Below are 22809 nucleotides of genomic sequence, written 5' to 3'. Positions count from 1 at the left end.
ATAGGAGAAAACCAAGATAGCTTTATTGATGAATAACAAGGTTCAGGAAGAGATACAACCAAGATGGCTCCAATCCAGCATCTCCTTCCCAGCAAAATGGAATTCCTATCTTCACCTCCCTTCAAAGCATTAAGCACCCAATGATTCCAATCTCAAACCAACAACAATTCTTTGCAATAACAAAATTCCAGCCTCCAGATCTCATGGAGAAGAGATCCATATATAGATGTTTGGAGAGAGGATGAGTCAGCTTGAGATCTGACTAGTGTCCTCTCCCTCTGTCAGTTCTTGATTCCACTTGGAGGTTCTTGCTTCCACTTGGAGATTTTGGAACCTCTTACTCATCAAAGTCGAATTCCCTGAGACAAGTGTCATTTTGGAAGCTTCCTGGGTTTTGACACCTTGAGAAATGAGCCTGCCACATGTCCACTCTCGCTCAGCGCAGGTAGCCAGTGTTGGCTTTGACATTCAGCGCAGGTAGCCAGTGTTGCCATTGACATTCAGCGCAGATGGTCAGTGGAGCCATTGACATGATCCTGAATTGACTTGTTTTTGAGCAGTTTCTGGTGGAGAACTTCTGTGAATTGCTGTGGTTTTTTAGCCTTGTTCCTCTAGGGGTAGGAACAACATGATTAGGGACTTTGGATCCCTTATATTATGGACATTTCATGCTCAATGCTGTAAGGCACAAAAATGTCTATAACAATCCCAGAGATCTAGAGGCTGGAATCTTGTATCTTGTAAGGAAGTGTTGTTGGTTTCCTGGTGGAACATCATAGTGTTGGGTGATCTAAGCTTTTCATGAGGTGGAGAAGGGCTTTCATGCTGGGGGGATGACACTGGGTCAAATCAATGGGTTGTAATCCTCTCTTCTATTCTCTATATCAATAAAGTTATTCAAGTTTTCCTCCACATTCTTGTATGTTTGATGATATATGCTGTGTGGTCAATATATATCTGATCCTATATTGTTTATGATTGTAGATCTTTGTACTTTGAAGGTATTATGCTTCTTTGAATTTACAGGTACTCTTTGAAGTGGGATAACCAAGGAAAGAGTGGCAAAGATCTGTCAGAGGGGAGAAGGAACAAGTGACGAACCAAGCGAGAGATTGAGGTTGGTATTCTTTGCTCCTCTCGTATCTACTTCTCATAAAGGAAAATGAAAGTAACTTTAATCTGTTTGTTTCTAAGATAGCTACCCATCTTAGTGGGACTAGCAGCTCTGCATAAACACTAGATTTCCCGATAAAAATATGGTGACTCCACTGGGGAGCGAATAGCTTGTTTGCTTGTCTATATTTGTTTTCTTTATAAACAACAGACGGAGCCTGAAGTCAAGCCAGCTAGCCTTCAAACTGCATTTGCTATGCAAGTGCAAAGTAGATCAATGTTGCTTCAGTCTATCTCCAAGTTTTGTTTATAAACTGAACAATTTATTTGCAAACATCCTAATTTCCCTAGTGGTGGCTCAAGTAGCCTCACTAGATTAGCCCCTATGATTTTCATTTGCTGACTATCATTAGCTCGACTTAAATCGCTAAACTAAGCTGCAAACTGTGACCAAGAACCAAGTTGAAGTCACGTCCTTGGACCATCGCACTTTCTCCTCATGGGAATCTGGATGCATCGCACCTCCCATGTGCAGTAGGTGGGATACATCGCTCTTTCCCTGTGTTACAGGTGCGATGATCAGATAAGACCTCTTCTGCTTCCAGATTTTGGTTTTTTGTTCACTCTCTTCAGCTTTATTCAGGAGTTTTGTTGTCTGTGATCAGTATACCACTATGGAAACTCCCTTCCTTTGCATGATTCACCCTCCATTGTACAAAGAACTGTAAATGTTTTTATGTATTGTTTTCCATTTACGGTCCTCTTTTACAAAGAAGTAGCGTAATCAAATTGTCGTCCTTTGATTTGGAAGTGTCACAAGTGTCATTTTCCGTCAAAGAAAAGAATCCTACTGTTCTTGATGGTCGATTACACTGTTACTCTTGTATTTGATTTGAATTAATAGTTTTTCAAGTGTCAAAAGCAGTTTTCAATTCAAAATCGCAAAGTGTCGTCATTATCTTCCTTTCGTCTTTTGAAGAGAAAATCATTAGTACTGTCACTTGAAACGATTCAGATTTGTACTTAGCATTCTTTTTGTCATTCACACATTAAGAAAGCAAAAAAAAATACATGCATGTGCATTTGCATTTAGACTGCTTGTTGATTTTGATTTAGGACAGTGCATCTAGTGTGTGCTCTCTACTCTATGTTGAAAGAATCCCGCTTCTCTTTCCTTGGTAGCTAGGATTTTCATTGCAAAAAGAAGATTAAATAATTGTTTATCATCTTTGATTGCAGTTTAGGAATTGTATATCTACATCACGCAGTGAACCTGAAAGGCAAACTTCTTAAGAAATATCAACTGTAAAATAAATTCAATGAACATAAAAACTCTTTGGAACCCAACACACAACATTTAGAAGTCTAGGCTAGAGACGTATTACGGCGTTGTAAAGCCTGATAACTACCGCTTTCATTGTAGGTTGGGTGATTCCTCCTCTTTGAGATGACAAGTGCCAGTACAGACTTGTGCTCCCACGTACCATCGAGTATATATTGGGAGACCACAATAGGCTATATCCTTTATCCTTAGGAAGCCGTGTCTGTCGCCCTATCGATCGCAATGCACTAAACACAGCATTCAGGAAGATTGACTGTCGTACCGTAAAAAGTATTCTGCAATTTTGCGATTGGTTTGGTAATCCCTCTGTCTAGATTTCTAGAGTAGTCTCTTTCATTCCTTTTCAGACTCCTTAAAGGAAAAGGTCCATCTGAGCACTTGTCACTTCAGGCTCATTAAAAATTGAAGGCGACTAGAGTCATCTTTAGCTTTTTCTCGACTCTTAAAAATTAAAAAAGCAAGTTGTGTCAAAGCGTCATAAAATTTATTTTAATCGGAATAACGTCATTGTTCCCTCGTTGGTCTTAGGTTGAGGAAAATGGAGTCCACCAACCAAGGATTTCCCCTTGGAGGAAATCCTAGTACTTTCTCCTCTTGAGGAGATGTTAGTGCACCTTATATGGCCACATTGTCCCTCCCAGGACTGACAATTGGCTTGCCAATATGGCTCTTCTCAACCTCTGTCGTTCAAACCACCGCGATTCCTGAGCAATCAAGTCAGCAACTAGATGATACTAGAGCTACCCCCCAACCTTCTGCTTCACTTGTTTCTCCCTCCCCTCCTTCCTCTTCACTTGGTGAAGTTGGTAAAGCTAAAAACCAAGTAACTGAGAAGAAGAAGAAAGGGAAGGAGAAGGAGAAGAAAAAGAAGGAGCCAAAGGCAAAAAGGGGCAACCATGCATCATCTAGTGAAAATCCACACACTGCACCGTCCAAACCCAAATCTCCATGTGTCATTTGCAAAGGGGACCACTATCATCGAGATTGTCCTTGCATCCCTCGGATCTTAAGGGACTGGTCTCCTCATTTGCACAATCCGGTGTCATCAACCTTTGACGATCATGTTGAGAGTACACCGTCAACTAGTGAAAATGAAGTCTCTGGACAGAAAGGAAAATGTAAATTTCCTTGCAAACTGTGTGAAGGTAATCATGCCGTCCACCATTGTTCCTTCTTAGACGAAGCTAAAAGAGTCTTAGATAAAAGTCTTGCTTCACCGCTACGGCTTCCTCTTGGGTACAAGAAACTCTTGCCGAGTCTATTGCTAGTTGAAAATCCGACTGACACACCTTTGTGGTCAGTTGAAGCATCTATCATTGAAGATAAACCCTCTAAACCCACACCAGACAAAAGTCAAAAGGTCGAGGCGGCAGTCGACCTGGTCTTGTCTTCGGAAGGTCCATCCTCAGATGATACAGTCACCGAAGAGGATGAGAACGACACTGTTCAAATTCTTTTCGTAAACACAGACTCCGATGAACATGGGGGGAATCTACCCATTCCTCTACCACAGGGAGGAAGTTCGTCAGAGTCATATCCGGTCGTTTATCCGGTCCCACCTCCAAGCAACCTAGTCGTTTCCTTCGATTAGAATCTACTAGGCAGACCCTGTCTACCGTCTAATGTACCATTTCGAATCATTGTACAAGCTTACAGACTGGTCATGGTTGGTACCATCATGGATGAAGGGGCTTCTCTGAGTATCCTTTTCTCAACTGCTTGGAAAGCGCTTGGTTCACCATTGCTTCTGCCTGAGATGAGAAATCTGACAGGCTTTGACAAAGGATATAGTCGACCTTTAGGGATCCTTCCAAGTTTGCTTATAACTTTGAGAGGGAAAACCGTGTATCTAAACATAATGGTAGTCCTAAGACCTTTAGATTATAATATGCTCCTTGGGCGTGACTATATTTATAGCATGGGAGCCATTGTCCCCTCACTCTTTCGAGTAATATGTTTACCGCATGAAGGCCGAGTGGTCTAGCTCGTAGACCAGCTTTCATTCCCCAGCTCACACATAGCTAATAGTCAAATGCCATCCCTAACTAGTCTTTTAACACAAGGAATGTCTCATCAATCTCCAATCCGTCCACCTGAAGAGCGCGAGTAATTCGGTGGCCATGACTGAAACCCAGGGGGCATGCACCCTGGTCTGCTTCGACAGGGAAACTTTGGGTATAGGGTAGGTTTCCGCGTAGGATATATGACTAGTGTGACACCCGTCCGTTTAGGAAAATGGGATTAGACCGGAATAAGATTCCCTCGTCAAGGTTAGGTGGTTGGAGCTAGAATCACCTTTGTCCAAATGGACTAAGCCAGGAAGTGTTTCTGTCTGCTACGTGGATGGAAACTATCTTGCAAATGCGAGAACTTCTATATGGTAGCCTAGAAACTCTATTTCACTATACCTGGGGGCATGCAAACCTTTCTGCATGCAAGTGAAGAGCGACCATTTATTTTCTTAGTTTGTAGATTCTCAACCCTTTAAACTCGTAGGATTGGTAGCTCCTAGCTTACATAAAGAAAGGATACGAAGCAAAGCTTTGAGTGGTGCAAGCTCCATAAAACTGGAACCTATTAATGAGACATCCTTATTATACGACTGGCACAAGCAGTTTTTATTCAAAGTTCAAGCTCGTTAGAAATTAAACCTAAGCAATGAGAAAATGTTCCCCCAAAGTTTAAGCTCATTAAAAAATGAACCAACCTCCAGTAAACGACCATTGCGAATGCATTATCATCAGCTTTTGAGCCTTGGTCGTGTTCTCATCATCACCTCCACTCTGTTTTAGCCGATCATACGCCTCCATTTGATTATTTACCCTTTTGACGAACAACTGCGACGAGTGATTCTATTAGCCATCCTTGTATCACTGACGTGATTAGAAAATTCCAAACTGTACCTGGAATCCGCTGCTACCCGAAAATATCACTCATTCCTCAAAAACGAGTCTCCTTTAAGCTCTTTTCATCTGACTCGTAAAATATGAAAAGATTTCCAAGCAATTGGCCTCTCCAACTCGTTAAAGCTATCGAAAGTGCTATCTCTCCTCTAGATTTTAATCTTTTTGGACCCGAGGGATTATTACACAAAAGGATCGAGTGCTTGTCTTGTTCGGCTCGTTAAAACTATCAAAAATTCATCCCTTTCGTATTATTTTATACTTTTTTGGAATTAAGGGATTATATGATGAAAAAGGGTTACTGGAGTTTCCTTTCCATCCCGTTTCAGACTCTCTAAAATTGAAAATGGACCGAGTTGTCTTTGTCATTAAACTCATTAAAACCAATATCGACAAACTTGTCCATAGAGACAAGAATGAGTTTCACTGTCTCTAGGCTCGTTAAAACATGGCGACAGGTTTGTCCGAAGGGAAAATTATAGAACAAGCATATGTTATCCTCCTCAAGCTTGATAAAAATAAAGAGGTACTGGTCAGCAATGACTGGGGAAAATTGGGAAGAAAACTTGAAGAAACTTTATTGGTAGCGAGTCGCTCTTGAACATGACACTTTCACTCCATCACCATGATTGAGTTGGGTTGGGTTATTCTGTTCATCGGTCATACTAACATTGGTTTGTCGTACCATCCTTCTATGGGGTTAATGCTACCAATCCATTTCAATGTCACCGATATGTTCAAGAGAAGTCGATCAGAGAATTCACCAACCCAGCTTGTGTCTCATCCGCTGCAATACCTTCACCCTTCATTCTTTCATGACCGCCACCCTGAACCCTGTATCATCAGATCGTTTTCACCTCCACAAAATCATTTGCTCTATTCCGTGTCATAGATGTGGGATTCATTATGCTTGTCCTACAATGGGTTACTTCTTGTCGACGACAGCTCATTATCCAAGAAGTCAACCTAGGAACAACCCTTTCAGTACTTTGAAGCTTGCATGCCTCAATGCCAAGTTTCTCACTTCCGGTGATAGGTTTGCATCAATGGCCTTCGACCGAAAGATTTTGCGTGGTGTTCGACGCCAAGTCCCATTTTCACACCACGCGAATTGTACTATAGTACCTTGAGGGTCATCATCATTATCGGTGATTCCTCTCGTGTTTGTTAACATCTTACATCATTGGCTGGTAATCAGGCGATGTCTTTCTATGTTCGACTCCAGAACATTTTTCACATGGATCGACTTGTACTTCGGGCGAAGATTGGATGAGTTTGAAGACCCCGGATCTAGTTTCATCCATCCGGGCTATGATATATTCAGGAAAATAAAGACATCAAATGTACATCATTGCTGCACAGATGATCATCCGAATCAAAGGATGATGGCTCTATCAGAATCATCATTCTGCCACATAGACGGTTGTCTGTCCTATGCACATAAAAATGAATTTATAAAGCGGAGCATGGGAATGCCCGCCTCAGCTAGATCATGAAAATGTTATGAAGATAATGTATTGTATTGTATCTTATTATAGGTCGCCTTCCAGTTTGAAAAACCTCGGATCCTCATGATAAAGCATTTCACCCGACATCAAAAGATTTTTGACCTCATGCTTTAGGGGGCAACTGTTATAGACATATTTGGGCACTGCAACCCCAATCATATATGTCCATAAACCAAGGGCTTCTGAGTCCCTAAAAGTGTTGTTTCATACCCTAAAGGAACAAGGTCAGCTGATTACATCATCTCCCAGAACTTCTCCACAGAAAACTGCTTAGAACTGGTCAAAACTGGACCATACAAACTGCTCAGTGCAAAAGGTGCGATGCATCTCACCTGCCACATGCAAAAAGTGCGATGCATACTGAAAATCCCTTCTGTAGGGTGCGATGGGCGAGAGTGGACAAATGGTAGAGACAGTTTGCAAGGTGGATGACCATGGAATCTTCCAGAAACTTCTCCTGTGACACTTGCCTCTCTGAATTTGCCCACGGATGAGTAAGAGATCATGAATCTCCAAGTGGAACAAAGAACTATCAGAGAGAAGACACTAATCAAAATCCCAAAAGTTGACTCATCCCCTTACAATCATCTATATATGGATCCCTCATCCCAGAGATCCAGAGGCTAGAATCGTGTATCTTGTAAGGAAGTGTTGTTGGTTTCCTGGTGGAACATCATAGTGTTGGGTGATCTAAGCTTTTCATGAGGTGAAGAAGGGCTTTCATGCTAGGAGGATGACGTTGGGTCAGATCAATGGGTTGTAATCCTCCCTTCTATTCTATATATCAATAACGTTATTCAATTTTTTCTCCACATTCTTGTATGTTTGATGATATATGCATTTGTGTGGTCAATATATATCTGGTCCTATATTGTTTATGATTGTAGATCTCTATACTTTGAAGGTATTATGCTTCTTTGACTTTATAGGTACTCTTTGAAGTGGGATAACCAAGGAAAGAGTGGCAAAGATCTGTCAAAGGGGAGAAGGAACAAGCGAAGAACCAAGCAAGAGATTGAGGTCGGTATTCTTTGCTCCTCTCCTATTTGCTTCTCATAAAGGAAAATGAAAGTAACTTTAATCTGTTTGTTTGTAAGATAGCTACCCATCTTAGTGGGACTAGCAGCTCTGCATAAACACTAGATTTCCCGATAACAGAGGCATCGATAGAATTGTGTTGTGAGATGTGAGGGCCCTGTCATGATTTTCAAAAGAACTATGAATGTGTGGAATTGCTGAGCAACGCTGAGTTGAAGTTGAGTTGTTTTCTGAGAGGAATATTGGTGTGGCCTGTCACTGTCATAGTGGGTGACAGGTTTGCCTGTGGTGTAGTCTCTTTAGATCTACCTTATGGATCTGCCTGTGTTTAAAGAGTTTTTGTCATTTGAAGATGCAATCACAACTTTGAAGTCTTTACCAGATTGTTTAACTTGTCTATGCAACAAATTAAAGAAGATCTTTGAATGGATAATACAAGTACAATATTCTTTTCAACATTAAGTTGAGAATTTAATTTTTGGAATATTGGCCAACATACTGGTGACTAGTGTGGAAAGACCCCAGTGTGGAGAAATCCATGTGTGAGGAAGATCCAACCCAAAGTTTGTGAATGACCGATATTGCTAGAGCTTGTGCGGTGACAGAGTAGTAAGTAGGTGTTGTTGTGTGGTTATGTATTGAGTGCCCGATTGCTTCGTGTGGACAGTATTTGCAAAGAGAAGTGGTCGCTCTGCGTTGGCATGCAATGATTCTCATCATCAGAGTTCTTTGTGACGTCGTTCAAGTGTGATTTTGATATGTTGTTGTCTCCACCCTGAATAATAGCGAATGCAATGGAAGTGTAGCGTTGTTGGAGCTGACAGAAGAAGAAGGTCTTGAATTGTAGCTATGGGTCAGTAAAAGGGACTAGGAGAGTTCTGAAAAGAACTCAAAAATATCAAGGTAGAGAATAAAAAAGAAGAGGCAAATATATGAAATGTCACATAAAAATATGAGTCAACCAGAAGAATTTGAATACACTGATGCAATACTGAAATGATTAATGCCAGTTTTTCCAATTTTCCCATCTAAAAATTTTGAGCTTTGGGCTATTAAAATGGAGGGATTGCTTGGTTTAATATATTTATGGGAATTTGTCCAAGAAACTTCTATAAATCCCCAAGATAAGAGTAGAGGTGCAGTAGAATTTCTTCTTATTATATCAACTTTAGATGAATTTTTTTTTCCTAGTATTTTGTTTGAATTTGGTGAAATACATAATGTAAAAATATTTTGGGATATCCTTGAAATTAAGTATAGTATGGAGGGGAGTGAGAAAGTTGAAGATGATAAAAGTGGTGTTGTTACAAATGATGAGCGTGTTGAAATCATCATAACTGAGATCAAGATTAAAAGTATGTCTATAGGTTACAATAGAGGAGCATGTGATAGTGAAGAAACTCCCTGTGATGCAGAGATGTATGAAGTCAAATTTGATGAGAATTATGTATCTCATGAAGAGTGGTTCAATCTGATGCAATACAAATTACTTATTGATGAGTTGTTGTTTGGTAAGAAGAGATTCCTACCTCCATACACAAATAAAATGCACGACAACATGTTTGCAACAACAAAGTTGATTAAAGAAGTTGAAGACATGAATCAACCAACTATGTCAGAAAAGAAAGATGAAGAAAGAAATTCTCTCTTAAAAGAGCACGATGACAATGATTCTTTTTATTATCTTTTATATAAATCTAACATTGCTTTTAAGTGTGCAGATATTGACAGTCATTGATAGTCAGGAAGAAGCAATAAAACTTGAAGAAATTGCAAGCATTAAGGACAAGTATAAGTCTCCAGAACCTGCGGCAATGTTGAATACAAAGAATGTTAGCCTGCAATCAAGATCAAGAAAGAGGAGATAAAAGGTTCAAATGTTCCACTATCTTATGGCAAGAAAGGTGAAGATGAAACTGCACCATCAAATGAACAAGCATGGACCCTTTAGCAAGAAGTAAACAAAGATATATTTTGTTGTAAGATTAGTGAGACTTAGACTAATAGTTAATTTAAAGTATACGTTGTGATTAAGGGGAGGTGTTAGAATAATAATCAAGAGTTTTATGTCCTATTTATATGACGGTGACTCATCAATGTCAATCAGAGAGTGTTAGTGAAAAATAAATGACACTTGACAAAATTCATTGTAGAAACTCAAGCTAAACCTATGTATAAATCTATGTGTTTGTGAATGCAATTATCAAGCTCATGCAGTGAGTTTCAATTTTCTGTCAGATATCAATTAAAAAAACCCAACTTTCATAGTTAAAAGTCATTCGAAACGGGTTTTACAGTGTCTAAGCAGAGTTTACAATCTTAATGGACAGATCTGAACAACTGATATCAATAGCATATCGCAAGATCATTTGAAAATCATCAGTGTGTCTTTGGAGTAGGCGCTCCACTCTACATTTCCGTTCTTTCCCAGAGGATTGAATAGGTCGTTCTCCATACTCGATACTGTAAACTAATGTCCTTCGAAACACATTTTAATTTAATAGGTCATTCTTCGTGCTCGTTACTGTAAACTAACGTCCTCTGAAATACATTTTAAGTATGACTCATACGAATAAAATTTCAAGCGTGGCTATGGATGACCATAACTCCGTCACTTCACCAATTCATCTATCGGAGAAAAGCACATGCATAAAATTATTTGAAATATTATCTCTTACTTGTAGATATTGTTTAAAAAATCAGTTGTCTTACGAGTAGACATTGTTATAACCATAGTTACCAGGCCGAATCAGCCTCAAGAATTCGGAAATTTGGCGGTTTGGTTCGATTCAGTCAATAATTCGCTAAAATTCAATTGGGTACGAATGGTCGCCAAATAAATTCGTTAAATATTGTTGCAATTTGTAATTTTCACGACGGGTTATCCTCCATCACTAACATAGCATGTTAGAGTTCGTAAGCCAGACCTTTATGGTCGAGATCGTAGTGCTAGAATAACAGTCTACCGAAGCCTTCCCCTTCTCAAAAAATTTATGATCCTCCATCACGACCAGTCTTCGATTCATCTGGTATCTGGTGATTTGAACACTGCAAGTCCCCTGAAATTTCCCCTCTCACCTCTGTTTAATAGATTAGAGGAAATGAAAAATAACAATAAACCGTCATTGTGGATTTGATTATTCGTTATAGGTAGGCATTTAAGGATATGCAATGGCTCAAACATAATTTAGACGGCTAGACAATGTATGGGGTCAATGGCCAAACATAATTTCGAGTCAGACAATATTGAAGAATGAAGGGACAAAAGAGTTCAGAAAACAAGTCATCTTCAAAGTGAAACGAAATAAAGAAATGAAAAGAAGTATTTTAATAAAAAAATTGGAAAACATATTGTAAAAATGAAATAGAGTAACTTGGTATTTAAATTTTCATGTAGTTAAAAAGGCATACTACTTTAAAATACTTTTTTCTTACTTTTTAAAATCTCAATACATCTCTTTCATATAATATTATTGATTGTGAATAACATTTTACTATTTATTTGTCTTAAAATTGATTGAAATCCAACTTTTTGCCTCTACGAAATAGATGATACAATGTTTAGATATTTTTGCATAACCAAGATTCAGATCTTTTTGCTCAAAAGATTTTTAATTTATTTTTATTCAATTAGTTATAAATCACTTTATGTAATGTATTATTAAGAAACAATTTTATTAATTACTATTTATTAATTGACTGGCTAAAATTTTTAAAGTCTAAGATCTATTATTCTTTTTTGTTCATGTAGAAAGAGTGCTTTCTTCCCCCTTTCATCTTATTCACTTCCATTTGCCTCATCACCTTTATTGATGATTAGTTCTTTTACTAAAGTTTAAGACTTGTTATTCTTTTTTGTTTATGTGGAAAAACTGCTTTCTCCCCATTTCATCTTATTCACTTCCATTCCCCTCTATTGATGAATATTTAATTTTATTTGCAACTTCATAATGTGATTGAAAACAATTAATTTGAAGAGTATTATGAGTTTTTGAATATTATTAATTTTGATTTTTTAAAATTTATTGAAAAAATAATTTTTTTCTTACTAGTAAAATGAATACTCCCCTTTTTTTAGGTATTGAATTTTAGAGCGTCTCCGTACCAAATTGAATCCAAATTCAAATTCAAACTTGGTAACTATGATTATAACCTCTATTCCTCTACCTCCAATCTGTGTAATACCATATAACAACCCTACACTCTAATCTTTTGGAGTGTTTCTAATCCTTTGGAGTGTTTTTAAATTCAAATAACTTTGTGTAGGCATCTTTAAAGCTTCACACAATATTATAGTGAATATTTTAAGGGAAGGCATTGCACCTTCCTCCACTTCCGGTAATTCTTCCAACTTATTTAACTTAAAGATTGACAGTTTCTCCAATAAAAGAAATGATCCCCTCTTACCAAATTCTTGAGGAAATCTCTTTAACTTTGTACAATAAGCAATCTCTGGTTGCCTCAAACGCTTGAGACTATGTAAATCTGGTAATTCTTCCAATATAGAACAACCTCATAATCTCAGAAGAGTTAAATTTTGAAATTCACAATTTTTTCTCTCCATTTGAACGACGTGATAGCACCTTAACCATACCTTTCTCAACTTTGACATGTTAAAGATGTCATCCGGCAACATTTCCACCTTTTTTTTGAGGCTCAATTCAAATGTCAACCATACGCCCCAGCGTCCCTTCACTATTTTTTTTCATCGTAGTTATCCAAACCTAAGTCTTAAGTTGTGTTAAGTTGCCCTAATGGTTAACAGAAGCTCCCTTTTGGTTCTTACCACTGATCCACATCATACTCCTGCAATTTCCGATGTAGAAACTATGCAAAGACGTGAGGCTTGAAATACTATTGTGCAGACATTGCAAATCACTGCACATGTTCAGGTTCAGTTAACTTAATGATCTTAACTTGTGAAGATCAGCTGGTAATTCCGTGATTTCCGAGTCTTCCAGATCAAGAATTTGGAGGGCCGCGAGATTTGTAAATGACGCCGGCAACCTTTTAATGGGTACGACTGCTAAGTTCAGGTATACAAGCTGTTTCAAAAACTCCACGCTCCCTGGAAACGACTCGAGGGACGTTGGTCAAATGTAAAATCTTAAGAGAGGTTATACTCCTAATCACCTTTTTGGGAATTTCGTTAAACTCCATGCTTCTCTTCTTGAGCAAGGGGCATATTTCTGGAGCTCTCCATGACTCGGGAAACGCATTCAAATTGTTGTCGTTCAATACAATGCGAGTGTCGGGTGAGAATTTAAATTCATTTACCTTGAAGGCTGTCAAACCCTTACCTGCGCAATTTGCAATCCACTGCATGCAGGATGTCGTGCATCCTGAAAGTGACCACGCACCCGTCGACGTCTGTCAGGGTCGGTTTGATCAAACAACGATCCGCTAAAAAGTTGACGTAACTTCTTCCCTCCTCAAAAGGATCGTGGCCAGCATCATGCTGCAGCGTCTTTTCAAGGAGACCCTCTTCCATCCCCAACAAAATCACGTGGCTTTCCACCAAAATAACTTGGTCTTCTAAGGATGCCGCAGCTAAATATAGAAAGCCCAATTGGAGATGAACGCCGTAACTGCCCAAAGCATCGTAACTCAACCTTAACCGATCATAGACAGCTCGTTCGTCTTTGTTGTTGGTGTTTGCAACCTTCGAAGGGCAAATTTACACTCATTTGCATCAGTAATGCCTGCCATTGCCCTCCCTACTGCTTTGATAGCAACGGGAAGCCCTCCACGCTTGTGACACAAAACCTTTGGCTGTTTCTCATCGATATTTATGGGCACATTTCCATTCATGTGGAAAAGCATAGTGACAAAACAACCTACAACCATCATCTTTAATCAAATCTCTCCTTTTGATTGTGGACTCCTTTCCGACTCCCATTTCCAAGAGTGTTCTGTAATTCCTCGTACTTATCATGATTTTGGAGTTGGAATGGTGAATTAGGCGGACTACTCGCAATTCCTCCAGCAATTTTGCACCTCCGTCCCATAAAACATCCGAGAACATGGGAACCTCTTTCCCTCCATACTGTTGGAAATTTAATCCCAACCACTGCAACTATTAAACTGACAGCAACCATAACTGAAGTACATGAACCAAATCAGACAAAGATTTGTTTGCAGGTTGAAGGACATGGATTAAATGAAATTTGAAAAACATAGATTAAATGAAATTTTAAATGGGAAGATATGTTATAGTCTAGACTTTTATTCTGGACGTAGTCTTTAACGCGACTTTTTGAAAGCCTTTCCGGCGATTTTTTCCGGTGAAAATCCGGCAGTGATTTATCGGAATCCAAGTTTGATAGCTAATTTCTGCACAATGAAAGCGTCCCAGGGGTTTTCCAGGGTGCTGAATCCGAATATGCAGTTAAAAAACCATTTTAACTGCAAAAAATCATGATTTCATCTCAATTTCTTCCGCCGGATTCCGTCACCGGAATCTCAAAAAGTCGCATTATAGACAACTCCTTTATTCTGCAACTGGTATTGGTACTCCACAAACTCAAAAAACTAATTTTTTTTGGTACAATCTCCCATCGTGTGTGTTTAATACTTAACTTGTCATGAATTAATATATCAAAAATGTATATTTAAAAATACAAGTAGAAAGTCATTTTCTTAATTGTGGAACGAATTTTGGATTGTGTCTTACAGTGGGTAACTGCCCAAGAAGACGAGTAAATCTACTTCTCTGTAAAATTTCTTGTTTTACTTGGTGAAGGTCCCCATATTATAATTCCAATGTATTTCCATTTATTCAAAAATATAATAAAAAAGTATTTTATTTGATGCTCTTATTCACTATTCTTTACTTTATTTTGTCTCGCTCATTCGCTCATTAACTTTGTTTTAGTTGCGCAAATTGATTTGGGTGTGAGATGCCTCAACTTACACGTGGTATTAAAGCGGGTTACATTTGCCAACAGAGTAAGACTTATTGCTAGTAATTAATAAGCTTTAAAAATTATTTTGAAGGAATTTTTTTTAGCATATTTAGAAAGTTTTTTTATAGTAAAAAATGGCAACACCAAGCATGAGTTTGGCTAATTTTCAAATACTTTAGTTTAATGGCAAAAATTATGACTATTGGGCTATTAAAATGAAGACTATTTTCTTCATATTAGGGATTTGGTGGAGATTGGGTTCCAAGAACCTGCAGATGCAACAACATACAATGCTTTGACATAAGCATCTGCAACAACATACAATGCTTTGACATAAGCATAAAATGATTTATCGAGGAACAACAAGAAGAAGGATTCAAAATCCATTTTCTATATTTTTCAAGCACTTCATGAAAGCATTTTTCAAGGATTGCAACAACAACAAAGTCCAAGCAAGTATGGATATCTTCCAGACAACATACCAAGGCATGGAAAAAATAAAGGCAACAAGACTACAAATGCTAAGAACATATTTTGAGACAATTTGTATGAAAGAGTCTGAGAATATAGACTCATTTTTCACACAAATAATTGGACTAGTTACTCAAATAAGGTCTCATGGTGAGACACTTGAAGAAAGGAGAATATTTCATGGTGATACACTTGAAAAAAGGAGAATATTTCATAAAATTGTGAGAAGTATGCCATCAAGATTTGACCCTATTGTTGTGACCATAGAAGACACAAACGATCTCTCATGATTTTCAGTAGATGAGCTTCATGCATCACTAATTTCTCATAAACATAGATTGAATATAGCAACAAACTCCTGATTGGAGCATGTCTTTGAGACACAAGTTTCAATTGGTCAAGGTAGACATAGAAAAAGATCAAATGTTAGAGGAAGAGGCAGAATCTCACATAGAGTTGGAAGAGGAAGCCCTTCAAGCTCGAGTGGAAGAGGCAGCAATAAAAATCCAAGTCAAGGTCCAAACCAAAATCTAGCACAACATCAAAGGTATGATAAATCTCAATTTCAATGCCATTATTGCAGGAAGTATGGACATTATGCTAATGAGTGTAGAAAGAAACAACATAATATTAGCAAGAAACCAAATGTAAATTTCAGAAAAGAAAATCAGAACCAAGAGAGTATGTTCTTAGCATGTCATGTAGCACAAGAGAAGCAAAAAGATGTATGGTTTCTAAATTCAGGATGTAGCAACCACATGACAGGGAACATAGAAATGTAATCCAAACTAGATGATAGTGTGAAATATGAAGGGACAATAGGGAATGATAAAAAAGTCTCTTTCATGGGAAAAGGAAGAGTCAATATTCTAACAATGAAGGGGGAGAAAAAGTACATTTCGAATGCCTATTTTGTACCTGGTTTGCAACATAACCTCATAAGCATTGGACAAATCATGAAAAATGGCTACAGTGTATTTTTCAAAAATAGACAGTGCACAATTTTGGATAAGTCTCCAAGCAAACAACTAATTTCAATAGTTCATGTGACAAGCAATAGAATGTTTCCTCTCAAGGTAAAACCATATTTGAAGGAAGAAGGTGCGCAAGGAAAACTGATAATGAATTCACAAGAGGATAAAAGAAAAGTTGCAGTTGTCACACAAATAAACCTTCAAGAAAAGGTCAAGGATGAACAATGGTTATGGAACCTAATATTTGAGCATCTTAATTTTGGAGTTTTGAATTTACTGCATAGGAAAGGCACAGTGAAGGGATTGCCACTCACAGAAAAACCAGACAGACTGTGTGAAGGATGCATCTTGGGCAAACGAGATAGAGATACATTTCTAGCATGAATTTAAGTAAGGGAAAATTCACCTTTGGAGATTGTCCATTCATATTTATGTGGACCAATGCAGACACCATCAATTGGTTGTATTTATTATCTTTTAACATTCATATATGACTATACAAGGAAGACATGGGTCTAGTTCTTAAGGAAGAAAAGTGAAGTGATTGAGCTCTTCTACCAATACAAATCTCTTGTTGAGAAGCAAAGGGGACACTACATCAAAAAAAATTAGGACTAAAAGAGGTGGTGAACACATCTTAAATGACTTCTTATGTTTTTGTAGGGAGCATGGAATTCACAAACGTTTTACAACAAGGTATACACCTCAGCAAAATCATGTTGTGGAAAGAAAAAATTGGACCATTATGGAAATGGAAAATAGTATGTTAATGGCAAAGCATTTACGAAATGATTATTGGGCTAAAGTTGTCTCTTGCGCAACATATAATAAAGAGGTGTTCAACCAAAAGTGTAAAGAATATAGTTTCTAGAGAAGAATGGAGTGGAAGAAAGCATAGTGTCACTCCTATGAGAGTGTTTGGATATGTGGCTTATGCACATGTCCTGAATGAATTAAGGAAGAAGTTAGATAGAAAGGGGGAGAAATACATATTTGTTACATATAGTGATGAATCCGAAACATACAAGCTCTGTAATCCATTAACTAAGAATGTTGTAATAAGAAGAGAGATGCAGTTCATAGAAGAGGAAACATGGGGTTGAAGTTTAGAGAAGACAATCAATGTGGAAACATCCATACCACATGAAGACAAATAGGAACTGAATGCAGCAAGATTTATCGTTGGTGACTCCTCCTATACCTATTCAATCACAACGAAGAAGTCAACAAGTGAAATCATTAGCAAATAATAGGACAGCGTCACTCAACTAAGAAAATACTACTCCAAGTGCACCACAGAGACCCACAATGTCATCCATTTCAAGCGTGGAATCAAGTGAAATGTCAATTCCACCTTTTGCAAGCATAAAAAGACAAAAAAATAGAAATTTATGAGCAAAATGAAGTTCATAATAATGGAGGTCTGAATTCCTTATTTGCATTATTTTGTCATGTAGATGACCCAATCCATTTTGATGATGCAGACAAAGAAGAAAAATGGGTAGTGGCAATGGATGAAGAAATAGAAGCAATAAAAAAGAATGACACATGGGAGTTAGTGGACCTTTTGCAAGGAGAGGAAGTCATTGGATTGAAATGTGTCTATAGGACCAAGAGCAATGCTAAAAGAAAGATTGAAAGGCATAAAGCAAGGTTAGTTATCAAAGGATACAAGCAATAATGTGGGACAGATTATGCGGAGACATTCACGCCAATCGTAAGAATGGAGACACTGCACGTAGTGTTGTCAATTGTCATGCAACATAGATCGAAGGTGTATCAAATGGACTTAAAGTCAACGTTCTTGAATGGAGTGCTGAAAGAGGAAGTGTATGTTGCATGACCACCTGGTTATGGGGTAGAAGACCAAGAAGGCAAGATGTATAGGTTGAAGAAAGTTCTTTATGGGTTGTAGCAGGCATCGTGTGCATGGTATAGTAGAATAGATGCTTACTCTTTGGATAATGGCTTTGACACATACGATGGCGATATTGCTCTCTACATCAAAGAGAGTCACAGTAAGCTTCTTATTGTTTTTCTATATGTAGATGATCTGATTTTCATAGTAAGAGATGATCTTCTTATTGATGATTTCAAAGAAGTCATGATAAGTGAGTTTGAAATGACAGACTTAGGGTGTTAAGGTATTTTTTGAGCATAGATGTGAAGGAAGCAAAAAATGGTATTTTTATTTAAGAGGAAAAGTATGTAGCAGACATTTTGGAGAGGTTTAATATGCAGAACAACAAGCCCACACCAACTCCAACTACCATGGGATTGAAATTAAGCAAAGAAGATTGCAACAACAATGTCAATCCAACATTATACAAAAGTATGGTTGGTAGCTTGATGTATTTGACAACAACTAGGCCTGATATAATGTATACAATGAGTTTGGTATCAAGGTCCATGGAGACACATTAAGAAACAACCAAAAGGATTTTAAGGAATGTCAATGGGACAAAGGAGTATGGTATTTCCTACACTGTACCAAATGATTTTAGACTGGTTCGTTACACTGACAGTGACTCAGCAAGAACTGTTGATGATAGAAAGAGCACATCAGGATATGTTTTTCATTTGGGTTCGGGAGCCATTTCATGGACCTCCAAGAAGCAACTGATAGTGTCACTGTCGGCAGTAGAAGTTGAATATCTCACAGCAACAACAACAATGTGTCAAGCAGTTTGGATGAGAAGAATGTTGATGGAATTATGGTAGGGACAAGAAGCAAAATTAATTATCTATTGCGACAACAATTCTATAATTGCACTATAAAAAAAATGTTTTTCACAAAAGGAGAAGACATATTGATACGAAATATGATTTTATTAGAGAACTAATTGGTAATGGGGAAATTGTTTTGCGGCACTAGCCGATCACAAGAACAGTTTGCAGACATCTTCACAAAGCCATTGGCACATTAAAATTTTGTCCATCTAAGAGATTATTTGGGAATTGTCAATGTCAGTAGTTGTGATTAAGGGGGGGGGTGCAAGAAAATTAATCTCAGCCACCATTATTATTAAACTGACATCAACCATAACTGGAGTACATCGATAAATTAGACAAAGATTTTTGTTTGCAGATTGAAGGACATGGATTAAATGAAATTATGAGCAGGAGTACAAACTTTCCATTCCGCAACACATCATATAATTAATAACTAAGAAGAATTTAATGCAGATTTGGTAAATCGTATGATCCAGACTTTTATTTTGCAAGTGGTATTTGTACTCTGCAACATCTACAAGCTCATAAATTTATTTATTATACAATCGCCTATCCTGTCTTTTTAATACTTTGACTTGTCATGAATTGATTTATTAAAAATGTATGTTTGAATATACGAGTAAGTATCAATTCCTTTTCTTAGTTGCCGAAGTAAATTTGAGAAGTTTAGAGAAAAACTTGTGGAGCGAATTTTGGTGGGCGCGTAAAACATGTGTCTTACAGTGAGTTACCACACAAGAAACATAGATGAGTAAATATAAATAAAATTTATTGTTTTACTTGGTGAAGGACTCCATATTATAATGCGAAGGTTTCCAAAAATATAATTAAAAAGTATTTTATTTGTCACACTCATTCGCCGTGTTTTACATTATTTGGTTGTGCGTACAATTTTGAGCTTTTAACTTTGTTTTAGATGGGTAAAGATTATTTATTTGTGAGATCATATTCATGACATTTTGTTGAGGAGACTCCTTTTCCTCAACTTACATGTTTCATTTCCCAACAAAGTAAGAATTATTGTGAGGAATTAACAAGCGTTATAGGTTATTTTGAAGGAAATTTTTTTGGAGCATATTTACGAGCACGGATAAAGTTTCTTTCCCAGTTAAAAAGGTAAGCATCAAATAATTTCTTGACTAATCTTCAAATACCTCAGTTCATTCACGAAAATTATGACTATTGGGATATTATAATGAAGCCTTTGTTTTCTTCTCAACATATTTGGGATTTGGTGGAGAATGGGTGGTGAGCACCAGTATTGCAGCAATAATGCTACAACTCCTAGGCTTCCTACTTAACTTTTATCAACTCGGTAGTTCGTAACAAACTCGGAAGCAACGGTGCTATATGCACAAGTACTAGTTCTTACTGCAGGCTGTCACTTGGTCAGCTGACGCAAGATCACTAGGAACTCAAGCCAACTTCTATGAATTCCAGAAGAAGCTTTATATGTGATTAAATAAAGGAAAGTTTACCCTACAGAGGCTACTCTACTTGCAAAAAGTGAAAGAAGTCTGAAATGTGAAGTAAACCTAGCAAACCCTAATTAACAAGCTAATCCTACTTTTGTAGAAAGAGAGATGAAACACCATAAAATGAATGCCATTACCTACTTAGGAAGTAAAAAACATCTACTCAAGATATTTCTAGAAGGAAATGAGAAAAAATCATCTTTTTGGTTTTTTATGTATTTTTAGGTGAAATTGTCATGCATGTAATTTATTTGTTTGTGAATGTGGCAATGATTAGGTGGCGATGGAGGGCGACTTTGGAGTTTATGAAGGTGTAGGAAGGTGTGGAGGGGTCCTAGGAGGTCCCAAGTGGCCTTCTAGAGGCTTTCCCTGCAATCGGACTTCAAAACGACACCTACAGGAAAATCTACAGGAGGTTGCAGGGGATCTATAGGAGGTCTACAGGAGGATGTCGAGAGCTGTTTTAGAGGTTTTTAACATGGGAAAATGGGTGGAAAGGGTAGCTGATGGCTGGGAGGATGTGTTAAGGTGTCTAAGGTTCATCAAGGAGGATTAGGGAAGAGAAAGATGGTTGGACTTGTTCAAGGAAAGAGAGGAAAGTTCATGAGAAAAGTGCAGAAAATTAAGGCAGATTTGTGAGGGACTTTGGATGACCTGTGGAACATGGATCAAAAAGAGATGGTGATGGTTGATTGGTTGACTTATTGTGAGCAGAGATGTACTGCAAGAGAACTAAAAATAAAACACTGTAACTAAGCAAGCAAAGAAACTAGCTACATTAAAAAATAGAACTGTCCATCAAGCTAGTCTGAATTCTGATCTAGAAATAAATGTTGAACAATGTTATATGGAAAGAAAGCATGGAAAGAAATTTATTGCAAAGACAGAAATGAGCATGAAGAAATAGATCTACAGCAAAGCATTAACCTTCTAACAAGCTGCAACACTAGAAATCCTATGGCAAAGGCAAATCTGTGTTTTTTGTGGTAGTAAGAGGGTCGTGACCTCAGTTCATGATCCCAAAGGGAGGAAAGGAGGTCAAGGCTCCATTGATGGCCTTTTTGTATCTTTTTCCTATCACTTTTCAACCTGATACAGGAAACTGAAATGGGAACAACCTTTTAAATCACCAAAAGTAACCTATCCTTAACCAAGAAATAAATCTATTTAACAACAATGAATTCATAAACTAAAACAAACATATAAATACAAAACAAGAGGTGCTTGGCTGCTTGGATTGGGCCCTAACGCAAGAGCTTTAGCCCTCTGAGGTAACTCAGTGCTAGGTTAGAAACAATCTCATCTTCATTATAAAAATAACAGTAAGATTACATGAAACTGTCTACAAATGTAAGCTCGAAGTTCAGTAGAGCAAGGCTACAACAAAAGTGCGAAAATTTGAGTAACCTCCAACAACCTAATGAGGCCCTAGGCCTCTATACTTATACAACTGGAGCTCCCAACAACTCCATTAAAATCAGGAAGGCTTGGCTCCCAAAACTTGAGATAGACAGTAGTTATCCTCCACTTGCTCGACTACCTTTTGGGTGCATTGATGTGGCTGCTTGTGCTCCGACCTTTCTGAAGGAGAACTCGAAATAGGGAGTCATAAACGAGGGCGAAACCCTCCTATAAATCCTCTCCCTTGTATTCTTCAAATATTTGCTACCAAATGTTCATTAAATCTTTGATTTTGTCTCCAAAATTAACTAAAAATCTGCATTAAGCACACATTAGACTTCAAGGCATAATGACCAACCCAACTCACTCTATTAGCATATATATAACCAAAAACATGCAATAAAATAATGAGATTGGTGGATTAAACTAAGTTAGGAGGCAAAATGAGCCCATATAATTACCCATTTATGGGACTCATCATCACCCCCCTACTGAATGTGTTGCTCATCCTTTGAGCAACTAGTCCATCTCCTCATATTTGATAGCCCTTATGGCCTCCTTGACATCCCATGCTTCTAATGTGATGTCCTCTTCTTTGTCATGGAATCTTGCCTTTCTTTCCACCTCTTCCCATTGTTGTTGTTCTTCTTCCTCTTTTCTACCTTCCAATAGGCCTAGTAGCAGTGGAGGACTCAATTTGAGGCCAATCCAATTGGCCTTAAAACTCTACATAGAGCGCTTGTATAGTGGCACTCTCCTTAAAGCTTCTTTCATCCTTTTTGGTGAGTGATACTCCCTGATTTGCAGATTGTGTGAGAGAGTGTTCCACCTCCTCATACAAGCATGAATACAGTCTTCCCCAAGCAATCTTTCCATGTCCTCAAAATGTGCAATGGCCTGAGACTACTCATTGATATACTTAGGGGCACTTTGAGGATTATTTGCA

This window comes from Pinus tabuliformis, chromosome 6, assembly GCF_031772625.1.
Source record: "Pinus tabuliformis cultivar Carrire ecotype Pingquan chromosome 6, CPIR1, whole genome shotgun sequence".
Taxonomy (NCBI): Eukaryota; Viridiplantae; Streptophyta; class Pinopsida; order Pinales; family Pinaceae; genus Pinus; species Pinus tabuliformis.
Note: the sequence above shows the minus strand (reverse complement) of the source record.